This window comes from Vigna angularis, chromosome 7 (genome assembly GCF_016808095.1).
Source record: "Vigna angularis cultivar LongXiaoDou No.4 chromosome 7, ASM1680809v1, whole genome shotgun sequence".
Lineage (NCBI taxonomy): Eukaryota > Viridiplantae > Streptophyta > Magnoliopsida > Fabales > Fabaceae > Vigna > Vigna angularis.
This window is the reverse complement of record NC_068976.1, coordinates 27,960,258-27,980,776: the sequence shown is the minus strand read 5'-3', so window position 1 is coordinate 27,980,776 and position 20,519 is coordinate 27,960,258. Positions and strand designations below refer to the sequence as shown.

The 20,519-nt window shown below is 31.4% G+C and overlaps 1 pseudogene; it reads left to right on the top strand.

The window, feature by feature from the left end:
- Positions 1 to 4,570: 4,570 nt before the first annotated feature.
- Positions 4,571 to 19,016, top strand: LOC128197741 (disease resistance protein At4g27190-like; annotated as a pseudogene).
- The last annotated feature ends 1,503 nt before the right edge of the window (positions 19,017 to 20,519 follow it).

Below are 20,519 nucleotides of genomic sequence, written 5' to 3'. Positions count from 1 at the left end.
TGCCCTTGATGTGTCCGAAAAGCAGTTTTTGGAATGTCTTCCCTCTTCATTCTTATTTGATGATACCCAGCCTTTAAATCAATTTTAGAAAAATATGACGCACCTTGAAGTTCATCCAACAGCTCCTCAATGACTGTGGGATATTTATCAGCCACTGTTACTCTGTTCAATGCCCTATAATCCACACAAAAGCTCCAACTTCCATCCTTCTTTTTCACCAATATTACAGGACTAGAGTAGGGACTGTTACTGGGCCTGATAATGCCCAAATTCAACATCTCTTCCACCTGACGCTCTATCTCAGCTTTCATTCCATGAGGGTACCTGTATGGCCTCACATTGACGACCTCACTACCCTCTTTTAAAGGGATTCTGTGATCCACTCTCCTCTCGGGTGGGAGGCCTTGGGGTCTCGGAATACCCCTTCAAAAGCACTCAGAATTTGTTCCAACTCTACCTCCTCCTCTTGCATTAAGCCACTCTCTTCCGTCTTCTCATCCACCAATTCTGTTTGGCTTAAGCTCCATACTAAAGACATCATTTCAATCCCTTTTTCTTTTATAAGAGCTTCAGGAGTCACTACCCTACGTGTCAATGATGGATCCCCCTTTACCTCCACTTCTCTTCCTCCATGCACCACCTTCATGATGAGTTGTCCCCAATCTACTTTGATCTCTCCTAGGGAGGATAACCAGGTCATTCCCAATATTATGTCCACACCGCTTAATTCAAAGAGATATAACTTATCTCTAACTTCTAAGTTTTCTAATAACACCGAGACTCATGTGTGATACCCGCTGGTTTCTTTCCTTTGTCCATCCCCTAAACACACTTTATAAGGGCGTGTGTCGGTGCACTCCAGACCCAGCTCTTCCACCAATCGGGTGGATATAAAACTATGGGTAGCTCCACTGTCAATAAGCACCAGAACTCTCTTCCCCTGCACCCAACCTTGCAGCTTCATCGTGTTCGATTGCGAGAGGCCACCCGCGGACAATCCCGACAACTCCGTTCAACGCAACGATGACCTGGACTGTAAGGTCCGCCGCAGTGGAAACAACGTCCTTCTTCTCGCCGCTTCATGTATTCTTGATAAGGCAGGGTCCGAATGCCTCGTCCCGCGGTTCCTCCTCCACTGTTACCAGCCTTCGAAGCCATAGTATTCGTACTAACGTCCTTCTTCATTCCTTGCCCTCCGCCGCCATTCACCGATCCCTCTGACGGTCCACGAAAAGTTTCTGTCCTCGCCACCGTCCCTGAACTCGCGAAATATCTTCCCCAAGTCGCTCTGCCTCTTCCTCTCACTCCACTACTTCCTCGCGACGTCCATCCCACTTGTTCGATGTCCCTAGCTCTCTCCATCGCCGTCAACAAATCGCGTGGGTCATGCGGTCTCACAGCGTTTCGTAATCCCTCCTGCAAACCCGCGAAAAAATATCCCAGCAATTGGTCTTCGGTACTCCGGTCGCCTGCGCCACGAGTACGTCGAACTCCTGGATATACTCATCGACGCCCCCTCTCTATCACACCGCGGCCAACTTCTCAAAGACGGTTCCCCTAATTAATCCGCCGAACCTCCTCGTCAACGCCTCCATGAACGCCTTCCATGTTGGATGTCGGGTTTTCTTCCGCTAGAAGCGGAACCAGTAGTTAGCGCTTCCGTCCATGCAGATATACACTAACTTCATCTTCTCTTTCTCCGTCACTCCTTGGATGTCAAAAAATTTCTCAGCCTTCGCTATCCATCCCGTTGGATCAGTACCTTCAAAAGTTGGAAGCTCAACTCGCTTCATCCAACTGCGTTGTACGTCGTTCCGGTCCTCCTCCGATTCTTCATCAAAGCTCTCTGTCGACCTTCGTTCTCGATCACCCTGGACAGAATTTCGACTCCCCTCAGAACTCCTATCGCGGGTTCCAGAACGTCTTCCGAGGGCTCGTCGAAACTCAAGAGTCATCGCTCGCATTTCTGCCTTCAACTCCTCCATCGTCGACTCCACAGCCACCATTCGCCCCTCCATTCTTCTCCGATCACGCACACTCCTCTTCCCTCCGAAATGATCCGGCAGGTCGGACCAAATCTGTTAGGTTCCTTTATGCAAGGAACCGAACAACAGCAAATAATACTCACACACTCAACAGTATAAGAAATATGTATGTATATGTATTGATATTTCCTCTGTAATGATAAGAAAAGATGAATATCGGTATCTCACTCTCCCCCAAGGAAGCCTCTCTTCCTCCACTGGCCAAGAGGTCCAGTCTTAATTCCAAAATCATCATCCCCTACCTCTCTCAAACTATTTGTTATTTATACTCTCTCTCTCTTCTAACAAACTCACCCTCTCTCCTCTAACTGATTTCCCCTCTACCTGCCACTAACTCTCTCTTCTTTTATTCCTCCTCATATACACTTTTAATGGTCTAACAGGGTGTGGGGGTAATGTTGAAATCTTTACATAAATAATCAATAATACAAGGACAAAAATACAGTTGTTCTGCTATCATATATATTTATCTGAGTGTTTATTGTCTTGTTTATGGATCCAAGAATTTGACAGGGAATTGGATATTACGAGATGTCTTAAGTCTTATATCATGTATTGTTAATATGATATGTTTAGTGATGTATTTAAGTATTTGATTCTTTCCTCTTTGAATAATTTTTTAGTGTGATTCTCCAAATATTTAGATATTTATAAATTCGTATCATAGCTAGTTAGCAATTCTATGTAATGATCACGGAAGTCAAGAACTTGAAATCCTGATTGCCTAAAAGCCATATGATTGGTACTTCAAAAATAGGTGCAATGCATAGGTTGGAAATCTAAACGTGAGTTTAAGTCTCACATTGGATAGAAATGAAAAAGTAAAATTCATTAACCCATTGCCTTAAGATTTTGGGTAAAGAGTGGTGTCAATTCTTTATATGATTGGGCTCAGATGTCATTGATGTTTGTGTCTCCATAGTAAACTTTCTCCTCAATAAACCCAACGGCATCACTGTTATTTGACGGAAGAACAATGCAGCAACGGTAGATTGAGGAGATGAAACGCAAATTTGATTGCCACCCAACCCCATTGACAACTTCACCGCAATTTGGTCAAGGTTTGGAACATAGTTCGTTTCGAGCCGTCTTGCTTTGGTAAATATCAGGCATGAAAAGGAAGAGTTGCTCTGCGCGTTCATGGAACCGTTTGGGAAAACTAGTTCTATATAAAATTACACTACAGTATATAGAAAACTACGTAACTTCTTCGTGTGTTGATGGCTTTAACAATCAAATATTAATATCTTTAACAAATATTAGAATACTTTTGTTTGATATTGCATTTGTGGTTCTGTAGACTCAAAACTAAGCATAGACTGCATTAATCAAATTAATATATTAATTAAGTAGACATCTAACAATACATCTCTTACCTTCAAGAACCACTAAAAAAGAAGATATATATTTTTTTTTCATCTTATAAGCTCTGAACTAACTTTTGAGTATATATAGTATAATTGTCTGATAATTTGAAACTTTTTTTTCCTTAAATCAAATTATCATGGCCAAGGTTTTACTTTCATCATAAACTCATTTTCTAAGGTAGATAAGATGATCCTTTTCTTATAACAATCAATTATAATCAATATTCATTCAGCTAAAGTTCTATAACATAAACTCTCCCGATTTAAAATAAATAACTTATTAATTAGTATGATAGTTTCATGTTAAAGAAAAGATCTATTTTTTTTTTCTTGAGAGTTTTCTATTAACAAACTAAGATAATATATAATCATTGAAAAATTTCCTTTAAATTAGGATTCAATGATCACATGCAAATGTTTAGTGTTTATATATGTAAATTATTGAATACTTAACATTCATCAAATAAATGCTATCACATTGGTCAAGATTGAATCATTATTATCCTATTTATTATAATCTTGATAAAGAACTTCTTAAATTACAATCATAATAAAAATCGTTTCTCATTGTCGTAATCTCTATTATGATAATAAAATTCAAAATTATAATTAAGATCTTTATAAAAAGTTATTATATTAAATAATATAACCATGATTAAGAAATACAGTGAAAAATGAATTATCTTATCTGAATTAAGAATTTTAAGTTTAAAGAAAATTGGATTTTTATGTTGAAAAACGTAGAAGATTGAAATCAAATACATACTTTTTGAAATTTTAAAATATGTAATAGTAACACGATTTGATCCAAAATCTGAAGAAGCTATTTTGACAAATGTTGACCGTGCCAATGAAAATCTCAGTGGTCTACTGAAAGTCTCATTTCTTTTATAAGTTTTATGATATAAGAAAACTTATATTTTATAAGTTTTAATAATATGATTTCAAGTAATGAAACATCTTGTCCTGATTTGTTGTATATTCCTAACTTGTGGAGAGGTGACACCACAAACGCAACAGAATTGGAAAAAGAATTAGTTATTAAAAAAGAAAGGAAAAAGTTGCCTCTTTATGAATTCTATACCTTACTTCCAAACTCACCAACTTTACTTCTTTCTTTATCTCTTCTCAGTTTTTTTGATTCTCTAAAATTGTAACTCCACACCTTTCAATTAATACTGTGTTTGGTAACAACGTTGCTCCTAAATTCTTCTTCTTCTTGAAATTGTATCTGCACAAATCTTGAGGTACGTTTCTAATCCAAATCTTCAATTCAGTTAGATTTTAATCTTATCATCACTTCTATTTTATATTCATGTCAATATTATTATTGATGTCAAATTACTTTCCAAATCTTCGATTATCCCTTCTCAATTTTTTTCCATTCTTTAAAATTCTGTTTGGCAGCAAGATTTCTCCTAAATTCTCTTCTTCTTCTTCTTGCCATTGTGTCTTCACAAATCTTCAGGTACGTTTCTCAATTCATATCATCAATTTAGTTAGAATTTGATAAATTAAACTCTTCCAAAGTTTTATTCAATTTCATGTGGAATGTTAAATTAAACCTTTTCCTCTATCATTAATTGAATTTTTTACATTCTTTTTTGTGGGAAAACCTTAAAATTTATAATTTTAAGTTTTATAAAACATAAAAATATACAACCTTAAATATACCTGAAACAAAAGTGTTCTCAAAAATCTACAATTTTTTTTTCAGTTTTATTAGTTTCAATATAATTATTTGTTTTTATATGAAAACATGTTTATGTTCATAAAACATTCATTGAATATAACGGTGAACTAATTATTATGTAATAATCAATATTAATACATGTATAGTTATACATCAAGACAAATGTTATTGATTTAATCAATAAAAGAAATATAATTATTTACTGTTTCTAAAATGTTAATACTACAAGAAATTATTCTTTAAAATTAAGGAATGAGTTGCATCTTTATAAATTCTATACCTTACTTCCAAATTCAGGAACTTCATACTTCTCTATTAACTTATATGTCATCTTATATATCCCTTCTTAATTATTTTTTTCTTTCTTTAAAATTCTGTTTCGTAGCAAGGTTTCTCCTAAATTCTTTTTCTTCTTCTTCCGATTTTGTCTGCACAAATCTTGAGGTATACGTTTCTCAATTTGCTTTGAATAGCTTTCCTATAAACAAGTTTCCATACTACTTGATCTCAATGAATAATCCTCTCCGAATTATAACACATACAAATTACAAAATTCGATTCTAACTTGTAAAAAACTTTAACTCATTATAGCTTCTTATTCATTTCTTCTATAAGTGTTTATTAAAAATATTATCTAAACAATGCTTAAGTGGTTATCTTTTCTTATTTGTATTGTTTTGCAAATTTTGTCAAACCATGTTAAGATATATCAGAATGTGACAGTGAGAGACAATAATTCCTCAATCGTGTATCCGAAAAAATAGGCCATATTGGAAGAATACGACACTTTTATATAATTATTTAATAATAAATTATCATGATAAATTGGTTGGTTTTTATTATAATTAGTTAAATGTTGCACTAAAAGTAGTACCGGATATAAATTAGGGACTTTTTCCATTTGTACTAAAGGATGTTCCCTGATTCTGCATTAAGTTGCTGCTTGGGTACCTTATATGTAGCTAAACACTCATATCATCTAGTCATTTTAGAAGGTTTTAGCTAAAATTATGGTATTCAATTCAATCAAAATGGTAATAACGGAAATCCAAAAATTCTAGCATTTTATTCAACCAAAATGGTAACAATTCTATACAATTTTACTACCTAAGAAATAAAAAAAGAAAAAAATATATACACACGTATAACCATACCAGTAATCATTGAACCAAATAATAATGAAAATAATAGAATCCAATATAGCAAAAATCTTGTATTAATATGGACATAGGGTGTATTTTGTAGAAAATAAACGTGACACATACGTTAGGACATAACTTTTCAATTTTCATTGAATCTTGACCGCACTTAAATAGATGCAAACACGTTCTTGAGTCAAGTACAAAAAAAACAACTAATTAATCTATCTCTATTTTATATCAATCAATTAAAATAATATTGTACTACACCTAAATAATTGGAAAATCAAAATTACCTATCACTGTTTTATTTCTATCAAAATCAAACTAAATATTACTAAACCCAAACTAATAAAATAAGACTCAAACAAAATTACTAATAAACCCCTTAGATTTAAGTTTATCATAACAAAATTTCCCCATAAACTTAAATCTTAAGGTAAAAATTTGTTGGAAATCGAAGTGTGAGTTTAAGCCTCACATTCAGTAGAATTGAGAAAGTGGAGCATCATATAAAGAAATGAGAGTGATATTAATTTCTTATGTGATTGGACTCAATTCTCATTAATCTTATGTCTCCTTAATGAACTCCTCCCTTAATAAACCTAATAGTGGTATGAGACCCATGTTAGTCTTAGTGATCAGCTCAAACGAGTATAATATGGTTTCCTATCGAAAGTCTCATGCTTGGAAGTGTACCAATGTGAAAGTGACTCAGTCTTAAGGGGAAGACTTGTTAGGAATGTGTGAGTCTAAGTCCCAAAGTGGAGCACCGTATAAAGGTGAAGACCCATTGCCTTAAGGTTTGGAGTTGAAAGTGGTGTTAATTCCTTATATGGTTGGACTTAGGTCGCATTAATGTTGTGTCTCCCGAATGAATTAATCTCCTCCTTTGATAAACCTAACATATTTATAATAGAAGAAATATAGGCTAAGCCCAAAATACAAATAAATAATAATAACAAACTAACTAAAGATAAAAAAATATATTTATTAAAGGTATTTAATAGTGTTGTTAAAACGGGCTACCTACCCCAACCTAGCTCGACCCACCAAAGGTTAGCCATTTAGTGAGCCAATTCAATTTGACTCACTTATTAGCGACTCGAAAAAATTCGAACCCGGCTCGACCCACCATGGGTTAATGAGTTAAACGGTTAGCTTACTGGCTAACTTAATTACAAGTTTTTTTTTAGAAATAACAAAATATTTCTAATTCAAATCTAGACGAAGGGAAAAGGTCTTAAATTAGATTTATGATCAATCAAACATAAGATTTCATTCACACAAAGATATCACAAAATCTCATCAACAAAATTTTTAATAGCTTTATAGCGATTCAAATTTGTTTCTACATAAAAATTGAGATACTAAGTATAGATTTGTGAATTTTTCATGTTTCCTAATTATTCCACACAAAATAAATTTCACGCAAGTTTCCATTTCAATATTTTGTAAAATGATAAATCTAACAAAAAGTACTTATTAGAAAAATTAGGTGAGTTGGTGAGCCAACTCGGCTCACCACGAGTTAAATCTAAGTGAGCCGGATTCTAAGTGAGCCTAGTTCAAAATTGACTCGTATAAAAATTTCAATTTATTTTCAACTCGACCCGGCCCGAACCTGTGGCAGACCAGGTTGGCTCACGGATTTCAACCCGTTTTGACAACACTAAGATCTAATATATTTAATACTCTCCCTCATACATACAAATTGTATGTGCCAAACTTGTTATAAATATAATTAATTTTTCGTCCTGTATAGACTTAGTGAAAATATCTATTAATTGAGTACTTGAATTAATGAACTCAGTATTGACATCTCTAGATACAATCTTCTCTCGAATGAAATGATAGTCAATCTCAATGTGTTGGGTTCTCTTATGAAAGACACGATTAAAACTAATATGAAAAATAATTTGATTGTCACATATAAGTGTCATTTGAGTGACACATCTAAATTGTAACTCTTTAAGTAATTGTTTAAGCCAAATAAACTCACAAGTGACTATAGCTCTATATTATGCTTCTACATTAGATCTTTCCACAACACTTTGTTTATTACTTTTCTAAGAGATCAAGTTACCTCCAATGGAGACACAATATCTAGATGTAGACCTTCTATCAGAAGGAGCTCTCGCCTAATCAATATTTGAACAACAAACCACTCTTGTATGGTTATTGGAACCATATAACAACCCTTTTTCAAGAAATCTTTAATGTACTTTAATATAGGGATAACTACATTCCAATGATTTTCACACGAGGAATTAAGAAATTGGTTTACCATACTAACTGTAAAGGAAATGTCAGGACAAGTAACTGTAAAATAATTCAATTTTTCAACTAGTCTTCTATATTGTTTGGGGCCTAACATAGGCTCCTCCTGTTTTGATAGAAGTTTAGTATTAGGATCAATAGGTGTATCAACTTATTTTGAATTCATCAACCCAGTTTTCTCTAAGAAATCATCGTGTGTAGCATGAAATAAGAAATCTTATTCCCTCACCGAAATTCCCAAGCCCCAAACCTATTTGAAGGAAACCTCATAACCAAAGTCAGTGGAATAATCTCATTCACACCTAATTAAAATAATAGAATTTAAATAATATAAAATTTATGGCAACTAAAATAATTGATATAAACATTCTTATATTTTAGCAGTTTAATATAAATGCTAAAAATAAATTGTTAATAAGAAATAAATTCTTTGTAGTGCATTATGAGTGGTAAACTCGTTCTTATTATTGTACCGATGCCAAATTCGTCGAGTGACACATTGTTAGGGTCAATCACTTCTCAACTGAGATATCGTATGCTTTGGACATGTGTTCCATTAGGGTTTTATGTTAGAAACATAAGCCTCTAGTTGAGGTCTAAGGGGAATGATGGTTCATCCCCAATGGAAGGCTCAAGGGAATGATAGTAACCTAAGCAAAGTCGTCAAATGAGGCCCCAAGTTACTTAGACAGTAACATAAGTAAAACCCTCAAACAAGGTAACAAGTTATCTAGATGGTAACAAAAACCTAAAAACATGACATCCTAGTTACCTGAACAACAACATAAGTCCACAAACGTGGCACCCGAGTTACCTAGACAGTAACACAAGTTAAGCCCAGGCGACACCCTAGTTTGCCTAAGCCAAAACCACACACAAAGCTTGCTCAAACAAATGACATCAGATCTTATCCAAGTCAACAATTCAAAGCACTCAAGACAACATCCATGGTCAAAGACGACCACTCACAACTCAGCCAAACATCTAATCTACCTATAAAATCAAAGAGGACCACCCACAACTCGGTCAAGAACTACCTAAGTTAACAACAAGTTCATGCAGTCAAAGACAACCACATATTGTCCACCCAAATGGTCAATCCACCTATAAACGTAAAATTGGCTACGACTCAGCCAAAGGGTGAGTTACCATCACAACAAGCATTCCTCATACGGTAATCAAAATTTTGAGCTTAGGAAGCTTATGTACATACCTGACCTAACAAATATGACAAATGATGCAGCCCAACAAAGTCTATTCAGTTTTACTAACCTAAAGTGGTTGGAAGATATTATGAGATATATTTGTTGGTGTAAGTATTCATATATTAACAATATATGTGACTAAATCTCAGTAGTTTGGTTTATGTCAGGATATTCCTTAAAATCATATATTTACAACATATTTGGTATATTAGGTAATAATGTATTACATTTTTGTTATTATTCAACTAAGTGTCATATATATACAGTAAATTGTTATATTTATTCATATCATTTGATATTTTTTTTTATATTATCAATTTTTATAATAAAATCTCATAGCCAGAAACACTATAAATGCACATGGTATTTCATAAGAAAATAAACTCTTTCATATTCACTTTCTTTTACTTAAAAGATATAAGTGTCAGAGTTTTGTTTACAAGTGAATTTTTCCTTGTATTTCAATGTTTAGAAACATATATCAAAATTCTCCAATTCACTCAGATATTGTCATATGTCTAAAAATTCCAAAATTTATTCATTAAATAAATTCAAATTCCAAAATTTAGAATTCATAAATGTAATTCAACCAAATGTTTACACAAATACTCAAAATTATGCTTCAATTCAATATAATCCAATTATTTTTTACTCATATATTCACGCTTCATTTTCATCTCCAACACAAATGTTCACATATTCAATACATAAAATCGCTCTTTGCTCCCTACTCAATTATAATAATGAAATTTCACCACTAAAATACCAATTTAATAAAAAAAATATTTTTAATACCATACAAAACACACACATATATAAAACCAAGAAAAATTATCTTTCTTGGCACCGAATATTTAACCAAAAACGCATCTATCAACTCACCATCAATAAAAACCTAGTTTTCATTTATAATCTTCAAAAGAAATGTTTTGCCATTCTATACTCCAAATTCGAAACCATATTCCACACATAATCACCTAATAAGAAAAATGTTGCCTACTCTTATTCCAAGCCCATCAAAACCACAAAGTCCCAATATTTTCTCAACAAACACATTTTAACATACAAAAATGATAGTATGAATAACCAATCAAACGAAAATAGAACTCAAGTTAACTCTCCTTAATTCTTTTTGGACCAATTTTTAAGTCTTTTTATTCCATTTTTGTAGTTCAGTTAACTGCTGACAATCCATTATTTATTATTTCATTTCATAAACGTAACTATCATTTACCTAAATTATCCATTACATATTATTTAATCTCATAATTATTATTTTTATTTTATTAAAAAATAAAAATTAACATAGACCATAAATATTTTTAATATCTTGTATTACATGGTATCATAGTTAAAAATAAAAGCGTTATATTTTTTTTTCTTTCAAATTATTTAGAAAATAAGTTTTATGATTAAACTAAGTTATATATCTAATTTGTCTTTATAATTTATGATATATAAATAAAAGGAAAGGTTGTGAGACAAATATAATTTAAAGGTAAAAGGTTAAATATATTTTATATTTTGTAAGAATAATTTATGATTAAACTAAATAATTTTTTGGTCTGGGAGCTGAGATGGGCGCAAGTTTTGAAGAAAGAAAAATAGGAAAAAGAATTAAAACATAAAGAAAAAACAAAAATAAATAAAATTTATTAGAATTATATGTTAATTTTTATTATTTTTTTATTGAAAATATTATAAATTTATTTAGTTTTATTTATTTAATAAATTTTGAAATAAACCTAAAGTATTTTCCTGAGGTAAGAGTAAACTTTTAAATAAAATAAAACAATCCAATAATTAGATTTATTCTTGAAATTATATTAACTTCTGATAAATGATTTCTGTTAAATGTGATTTTTTTTAATAGATAGCATGTAAAAGTTATATTCTGCACGTAATAGATGATAGAAATAATATTTTATATGATTTGTATAAATTCTAAAAATATATAATTTATCTTAAAGACAAAAACAAAAAATAATATTTAAAACCCAAAATATAATATCTACAGTAAAGACCGTGGAAAATTTGAACAGAAAAATAATGAGTATTGTAAAACTGACTTATACTCATAGTCTTGAAAGAATTTGGTTATTAGTTAATTGGTATAAGTTGATTTTTTTTAATTGAACTCTTATACAGTACAGTTTATATATTATATTAAATAGTTCAGTTCTATTAGTTTATTAAAAATATAGGTCACTATAATTTAGTATAGTTTAGTTACTAATGCCCAGCCCTAATTTTAATTTATTTATTTTTTAATTGTATAATCTCTTTGCTAGAATACATGACATGATACAATTTTGTAGTTAATTAATTTTAATTTATTTATTTTTTAATTGTATAATCTCTTGCTAAAATACATGACATGATACTATTTTGTAGTTAACTAAAGAGTTGTGAACTCATTCATGTTTAGGAACGTGTCTATTCAAATGGATTCATCGATCACAGCAACGATTCTAAGATATGTAATTTTACGTCATGCCTAATACTTGTGTTGTTTCAACAACTTTGCTTTGAATCTTTCAAATGTCAAAGAAGAATTGGAATTGACTCGAGACAGAGTGAAGGAGCGAATTAGAGAAGCCATCAATAAAGATGAAAAAGTTGAGTCAACTGATGTGAAGTGGCTGAAAGATGTTGAAAAAGTCTTAGAAGAAGTGCAAGTGCTAGAAAAAAGAATAATGAGTGTGAACAAAAGCTATTTCAGAAGGCAATGTCAATATTCTCTTGCAAAAGAAATAGAAAAAAAAATAATTGAAATGATTCAGCTCGATTTTAATAGCGAGTATACACAGTTTTCGAGGATTACTAAACTTCTAGGCATGGAGTACTATTATTCCAATGATTTCTCTGTGTTCAACCCTATAAAAGCATCTTACAAGAAGCTTCTAGAAGCATTAATGAATAAAAGTGCTTCCATAATTGGATTAGTTGGATTCGGAGGCTCAGGGAAAACTACTTTGGCAAAAGAAGTGTGCAAAAAAGCTGAAGACATGAAACTCTTTGAGAAAGTTGTCTTGGCAACAGTGTCTCGACTTCTAAATATAAGAAGTATCCAAGATCAGATTGCTGATCAATTGACTTTTGAGTTAAAGGAAGGATCGGAAATAGGTAGAGCACAAAGACTGTCAGAAAGATTAAGGAAAGGTACAACTCTTGTAATCTTGGATGATGTATGGGAAAGACTGAACTTTGAAGCTTTAGGTATTCCACTTGATGAAAGCAGTAAGGCTTGTTGCGTATTGATAACTACTCGAAGTAAAGAAGTATGCACTTCTATGAAATGCCAAAGTATAATTGAACTTAATCTTTTGACTCACGAGGAAGCTTGGACTTTGTTCAAACATTATGCAAACATAAATGATGACTCCTCAGAAGCTTTGAAAGGTGTGGCAAGAAAAATTGTTAGTGAATGTAAGGGATTGCCCATTGCAATTGTGACTGTGGGAAGCACGCTAAAGGATAAAACTATTACAAATTTTGAATTAGCATTATCAAGACTAGAAAGTTCTAAGCCACTAGATATTCCAGAAGGCTTAATAAGTCCTTATGTTTGTCTTGAATTAAGTTACAATAATTTGACAAACCAATTAGCTCAATCCTTATTATTGTTGTGTTCTATGTTTCCAGAGGATTGTGAAATAATTTTGGAAGATTTGTTTCGATTTGGAAGGGCATTTGACACAATTGGAACATTTGAAACGATGGGGAACGCAAGGAGAGAGATGGATGCAGCTATTGACATGCTCAAGAACTGTTTTTTGTTAATGCATGCAAAAGAAAAACTCAAGGTAAAAATGGACAATTTGGTTCGTGATGTAGCGTTGTGGATTGCGTTTAAAACTGGTAAAGCAATTTTCACACGTACTGAACTGGACCCAAGAGCTTTGGCAGATGATAAAACCCTGAAAGATATGAAAGCAATAGCCATATGGGGTTTGAAAAGTTATGATGTTCTCAACTATAAAATAAATTGTCCAATACTTGAAATTCTTGTGCTTTCTTTTAATGTGAGTGGTGACGTAAAAGTATCATATGAGTGTCTTCAAAGCTTGGAAAAACTTAAAACCTTATCCATCTTAAATTTAGATGAATGGGATAAAGGTATTTTGCCTTTGCCAGAATCATTGAAGTCATTGAAAAATATTCAAACACTGTGCTTGAGGGGTTATGATTTAGGTGACATATCTGTTGTTGAACAACTGCAAGCACTTGAGATTCTTGACTTACGTAGCTCTTCTTTTGATGATTTGCCTGTTGGGATTGTGGGATTAAAAAAGTTGAAGCTTTTGGACTTGTACAAATGTGTGATTAAAAAAAATACAACTGTTGAAGCTTACAAAGTGGTAGGGAAATGCTTGCAGATAGAGGAATTGTATCTGTATTTGAGCAATTATGTAATGGACTTTCCACATGAAGTCTCTTACTCCAAATTACAGAGGTATGCTATAATAAACACTGACTATTATTATCATGATTGTGACTTTCAGGATAATACAATTATGAAAAAATATGCAAAGTCTAGAAGTTTATTAATAAAGAGTTTTGATATTACTACTCAAAATCTTATATCATTACCAATCAAAGATCTCTTTATAAGAGCAGAGTACCTCTGTTTGAGAAACCTCAGGGGAGATTATAAAAATATAATCCCATCAATGGATCAACAAGGCATGAATCAGTTGATTGCTCTAGTACTTGAACATTGTTCAAAGATAGAATGTCTTATTGATAACACTATCAATACTAGTACCAGTGTTGATTTTCGTCAAACTGAAGATGTATTCTCTACCCTTGTTTACTTAAGTTTGAGAGGTTTACATAACCTTCAAGAAATGTTTTGTGATCCCTGTTATCGATGTTCTCTCCAAAATTTAGAAGAGCTCTTGATAGAAGATTGTAGTAAATTCAACAACATATCCTTTCCCAAGAGCTCAAACCTATGCAATCTCAAGATCCTTTCAATATCTAAATGTCCAGTGTTAACTTATCTCTTCATGCCATCCATTGTACAAACTCTATCGTTGTTAGAGGTTCTAAAAATATCTTCCTGTAGTGCATTGAGGCACATAATAGAAGAAGTGGAAGAAGAAAATTATGCACTTGCAAGCACTAAGAGACTCCAAAAATTAAGGATTCTTGAGATTGAAGATTGCCACAATTTGGAATATATTTTTACTGTGATTTTGGCCCAAGGGCTAGTAAGTTTGGAAAATGTGAAAATTGTTAGCAACATGAAATTGAAGTATGTATTTGGCAGTGAAAAAGAACATAATCTTGCAGTGTATCAAAGTTTCCATCAACAAACAAATATTAGCATAAATTTGCCTAATTTGGACACTCTAAATTTGATGTTCTTACCAAATGTAATTCGCATTTGGCCTGAATATTGTCCTTTACGTCTTCCATGTCTTGAAGAGTCACTGATCATTCTTTGTCCTAAATTGCCTAACTCTTCCATAGATATGGCGGAGACTGCTTCAAATCTTGAGCAACACACAATTTCAATGGTAATGTATTATTTCCAAACGACAATTCTTTTATTACATAATTATAATTATTTGAAATGGATAATCTTTTATCTGGTTGAACAAATATTTATCTATTTCATCAATTATATTTTTATAACTTGTATTCATAGTTACTGATAATCGTTTTTTTTATTACTATAGTCACTTTATATTTTTTTATATGTTTTTCATATGATTAATTTTGGTTTTATTTGTTTTTTTAATATGTTTTTAGGATTGCAGTGAATTGAACGACGTATATTTTCTTATGAACTCAAAGCTATGCAATCTGACGGTCCTTACAATATCAGAATGCCCTGTGCTAACTTCTTTCTTCGTGTCAACCATTGTCCAAGCTCTAGAATTCTTAGAGGTTCTAAGATTATCTCATTGCAGTACATTGACACACATAATAGAAAGAGGGAATGACGATATTTTAAGGACTCGAAATCATTCTTCTTTAACCCTCTCAAAATTAAGGATTCTCGAAATTGAAGAATGCGACAATTTGAAATATGTATTCTCTCTATCTTTAGCCCAAGGGCTAAAAAGTTTGAAAAGTGTGAAAATTGTTGGCAACTCGAAGTTGAAGTATGTATTTGGCAGTGAAAAGGAACATATTCTTATGTATCCGAGTTTCCAGCAAAATATTGTCACTTTCCACAGATTACAAAATTTAATGGATTTCAACTTGAGCAAATTAACAAATCTGATAAACATTTGGCCTGAATATTGTCGTCCACATCTCCCGAATCTTGAAAAGTTACATTGCACTTATTGTCCAGAACTGTCTGATTTATCTAAGGTGATGACGGTTTCAGATCTCGGCCAACTTACAACTTCAATGGTAATTAAATGACTTATATATATATATATATATATATATATATATATATATATATATATATATATATATATATATATATATATATATATATATATATATATATATATATATATGACTTGCTACATGTAAGTTCCTTTTTAGTGGGTACATTTTAGCAAAGTGTTGATACAGTAGACAAAAAAATTTTATACATAAAAAACACATACTTTAAACATATTTTAATAATTTTTATTTTTTATTTAAAATAAAAAAATTAAAAACATTCACCTAACCCAAACCCGCATTTCTCATTTATCTAATTTGTTTCTCTCTCATCTCCCTCCTCTCTCCCTCACCTACATATACAACAAGTCATAAATGCTTATCTAGTAATTAGATATACAACAAGTCATGAACGCTTATCTAGTAATTAGAACGCTTATCTAGTAATTAGATAGAAACGGTGAAATGCTCGTTAGATTTACTAAGAAAACCTAATCTTTTTATATCTCGAATAATAATATTAGGTAGAACATTTAGCCATCTTGCTACTGACTGGATTTTATTGTCATAACTTCCATCAACTTTTCATTGTTTTCTACTGTGATTGATTAATTGTTTTGGTAAGCAAAGTAGACTAATATGTTGCAATGATAGAAAAACACTTCTCGCTTCTTTAAGCCCATGATTTAATCTTGTTTTGATATAGGAAACGGTCACATTTCAATTTTAAGTCAAAAATATTTTGGGTGGTAAATGTCACATTTTTTAATTTGACACTTCTAAAAAAATGGGTTTTAGTCTCTATATTTGTAATTTTTCGTTTTGCTCCTATTATTCGTTGTTGTCAAATACTGTGAGATTAACATGAACTTATTATTAAGTATAAAAATGGTTTTAGAATTTATGGTTAAATATGATTTTGGCTAGGGAAATTTGAGAGATGAACAATCACAAAGTAGTAAGTACAATTTGTTATCAATGTGAAGGCATTTCCAAATTGTTATTCATTTTTAAGGTTTCAGAATTTTAACTGAAGCTTTATTTTTTCAACTTCTGAAAGACTTGAACTTTATGTTTGATGAATGAAGCATCCTGTTTAGGAGATTAATTTTAAGGTTTACAGGTTTTCATTACAAATAGTGAGTAATTATTCTTCACCTTGCAAATCAACTTAATTTTACCCACTGCTTCTAAAATTTAAAAACAAAATTTAACAAAAATCAAGGGAAAATATATAACAACCCTCAAATAAAACTGTATTATATTAACAATGAATTATGTTATGTATGCAGAAGACTGAAATACTATGCTTGATTACCAACATATTTCAACCTCAACTCAAAGCTTTCCTCAAATGTAGAGAGCTTTGGTTGAGAGCTGTTAGAATGAAAGGTATCTTCCAATTCCAAATGGGGGAACAAAGGGGTACTACAGAACTAGTTCTCCTAAACTTGGATATAAATTATCTAAGATTGGAGAATCTACCTGAGCTCAACTTCGTATGGAAGGGTCCCACAGGTTTTCTAAACCTCCAAAACCTTTATGATATTCGTGTGGATGGATGTCCAAAATTGAAAATCATCTTCTCTACCACAGTTGTTACAAGTTTACCAATGTTGAGAATTTTGGATATAAGTAACTGTGATGAATTGGAACAAATAATTGATTTAGGTGATGCACATCAACTCAAGAGCCTATATTCTTCCCAACAAGTCTGCTTCCCAACTCTCTCAACTATTATAGTTGAAAAGTGCAATAAGTTGAAATGTGTATTTTATAATCTCTCGGCTAGTCATTTTATCAGTCTGAGATATTTGCAGATAGAAGAGTGCTCTCAGATACACAAGGTTTTTGCATTTAGTGAAGAAGAGATGAGTAAGGATAGAAAACAAGTACCATTACAGAATTTGAAAATTACAAAACTCATAAATTTGCCAAACTTGAAAGAGATTCACCACGGATTTAAGTTGAAAGAAGATGTTGAACAAACAATAAAGGAATGTCCTATGTATTCTCCAAGTTTATATCTACAACCAGGTAAAATTCATGTCTTTTTTCTAGAAACAATTACAATGTCTTTGGATTATCATGACGTTGTTAAGTGAAATATTATTTTATTAAGAAGGTTTTGGTTAAACTGTGATCGATGATGAAATCCTGTCAGGAGGCACTTACGTACTTAATAAAAATAATCCTGTTTTATTTGCTCTTACTATTTTCAGTTTTTACCGTAACTATTGCAATTTTCATCTATCCTTATTATGGATGACATGATTTGTTTAAACATTTTAAATAGTTATATTTTGTTTATCAGTTATGTATGGCAAGTATATGGTCATGATTTAAAAAAGAAAGGAGTGGTATGGACAATACACCAATGCCTGAAGTTATCACCCAACTCATCTGCATTGCAATAAATTGGTCAGGTAACATTTATTATGCTAATTTAGCAATAGGAGATTATGTGGATAATATTTCAGCCTATTTAACTCAGTAATAAAAAGAGGTAGTGCTGCTTAAATCTGTTTTGTAAGAATATGAAATTTTGGTCATATCTGAAATTAATACAAGAGTACAAAGATGTGTAACAGTTTTGCACTAGATAAACATGATCCTCAATTACTTGCCACTAGTTTCAACTCTTACTCATTTTTTTCAAATAATATAATGACCTTTCTGTCATCTTGCTTTATTTTCCAAATCTCCAAAACTAGGAAATTAATGAAACTCTTTTCATGAATTTCAGGTGAGACAGATTAAAGCTTAAATCAAATGTTACAGTCATTTTGGAAACAGGTGTCTACAGTATGACGTATTGCCAATAAATTTAAACTGGGTGCTATGTCCACTGGTCTATCCTAGTTTTCTAGCCATCTAAATAATGTAACATGTGTGACTCTTGTGAAATTGTTTACTTTATAGATGGAATTCTCCATCTAGTTAATAAACATACTTTCATATTTTCTTGTCCTTTTTAACTCATGATTTTATAAATTTAAAGATAAACTTCTTAATGATAAGCACTTACATGGAGAAGAAAATAAGAAGGTGAAACGAATTAATGTTCTCTTTTTAGATAAAGTTAGCTTGTGCAGAGGTTAAAACAAGTTCACTCAATTTACCATTTTTTTCAATTGTCAAAAAGAGAAACCAAAACATACCTGTCTAATAATATTTTCACATTGAAAGATTGGTGGCCTCGCAGTCAAAAGTTCCAGAAATACAACACCCAAACTATAACCACACTTTAATCGGTCAAATTACCAGTTAAGAAATACTCTGGATCAAGATAACCCTGCACGTGCAGAACAACATATACAAACAGAAGATTAAATCATTGAAGGGAGAAAATCAACCTTAACCAATATATAAAAATAATTTTCAATGAATTAGTTAGATACATTATAAATTTCACATTGACTAGATTTTGTAAATTCTACTTAGCATTTAATGATGATTTTTCTACTTTCAAATACATTGTAACCAGTATGTCAGTGCGTTAGTAGAACTCCTTGTAATTTTAATATTAGTTTTAGTCAAAATCTTATTTTAGTACAAACCACATTGTAGTGGAATCAAATCAATAAACATGAGACAGTATAACAAGACTCGTCAAAAATAAAACTCGTATAAAAATTATTTTTGAGTTTACATTTTTGAACTGTGAAACAAAAGTTACCTGTTCACCCTCTTCGTCAGTATCCAATGAGAGACACAAGGTTGCGATGGTGTAGCCTTGACAGCAATTCTATTTCTGTAAAGAACTCCCTCTCACCTTGCAGTGAACCCTCCTCTCCACATTTTATGGCAACAACTGTGCCATCAAGAAGACGACCTTTATAAACCTTCCCATAGCCTCCTTCTCAAATTTGACTAGATTTGTTGTGTTTATAAAAGAGTTAATACTTATTTTTTTAAGCCAAGAGAAAGGCAGACTCTTTTTATCATCTTATTAAATATAATTAGGTATTATATTAATCAATTTAGATACAAATTTATAAATTAAAAATTATTGATAATTAAAATAGTTTTTATTATGAATAAAAAAGTTATAATTAGTTTTTAAATTAATTATACTTTTTGTCATAAAATTGTATTTAATTAGTTACTAATATTAATTGGCTACTTAAAAAAATTAATTTTAAAATTGATTTTTAATTAAAAATTGGTTCAAACATTTTTTTGTCACTAAAATTAATTTTTATTTAAAAAATTTCTTGGAATGAACTAGGTTAAATGAACAAGGAGTTACGAGGAAAAATATCTATTGTAAAAGTCTTATAGCTGAAGAATGAGTAAAGTTTCTTTCAATTGAATATTACAGAGTATGATATTATAGAGTTTTTATATGCATGAAACGAACTGAAAATGTAACTGATACAACTAAAATGTTTATTATTTATTCTAACACTCCTCCTAAACAAAAACATGATTTT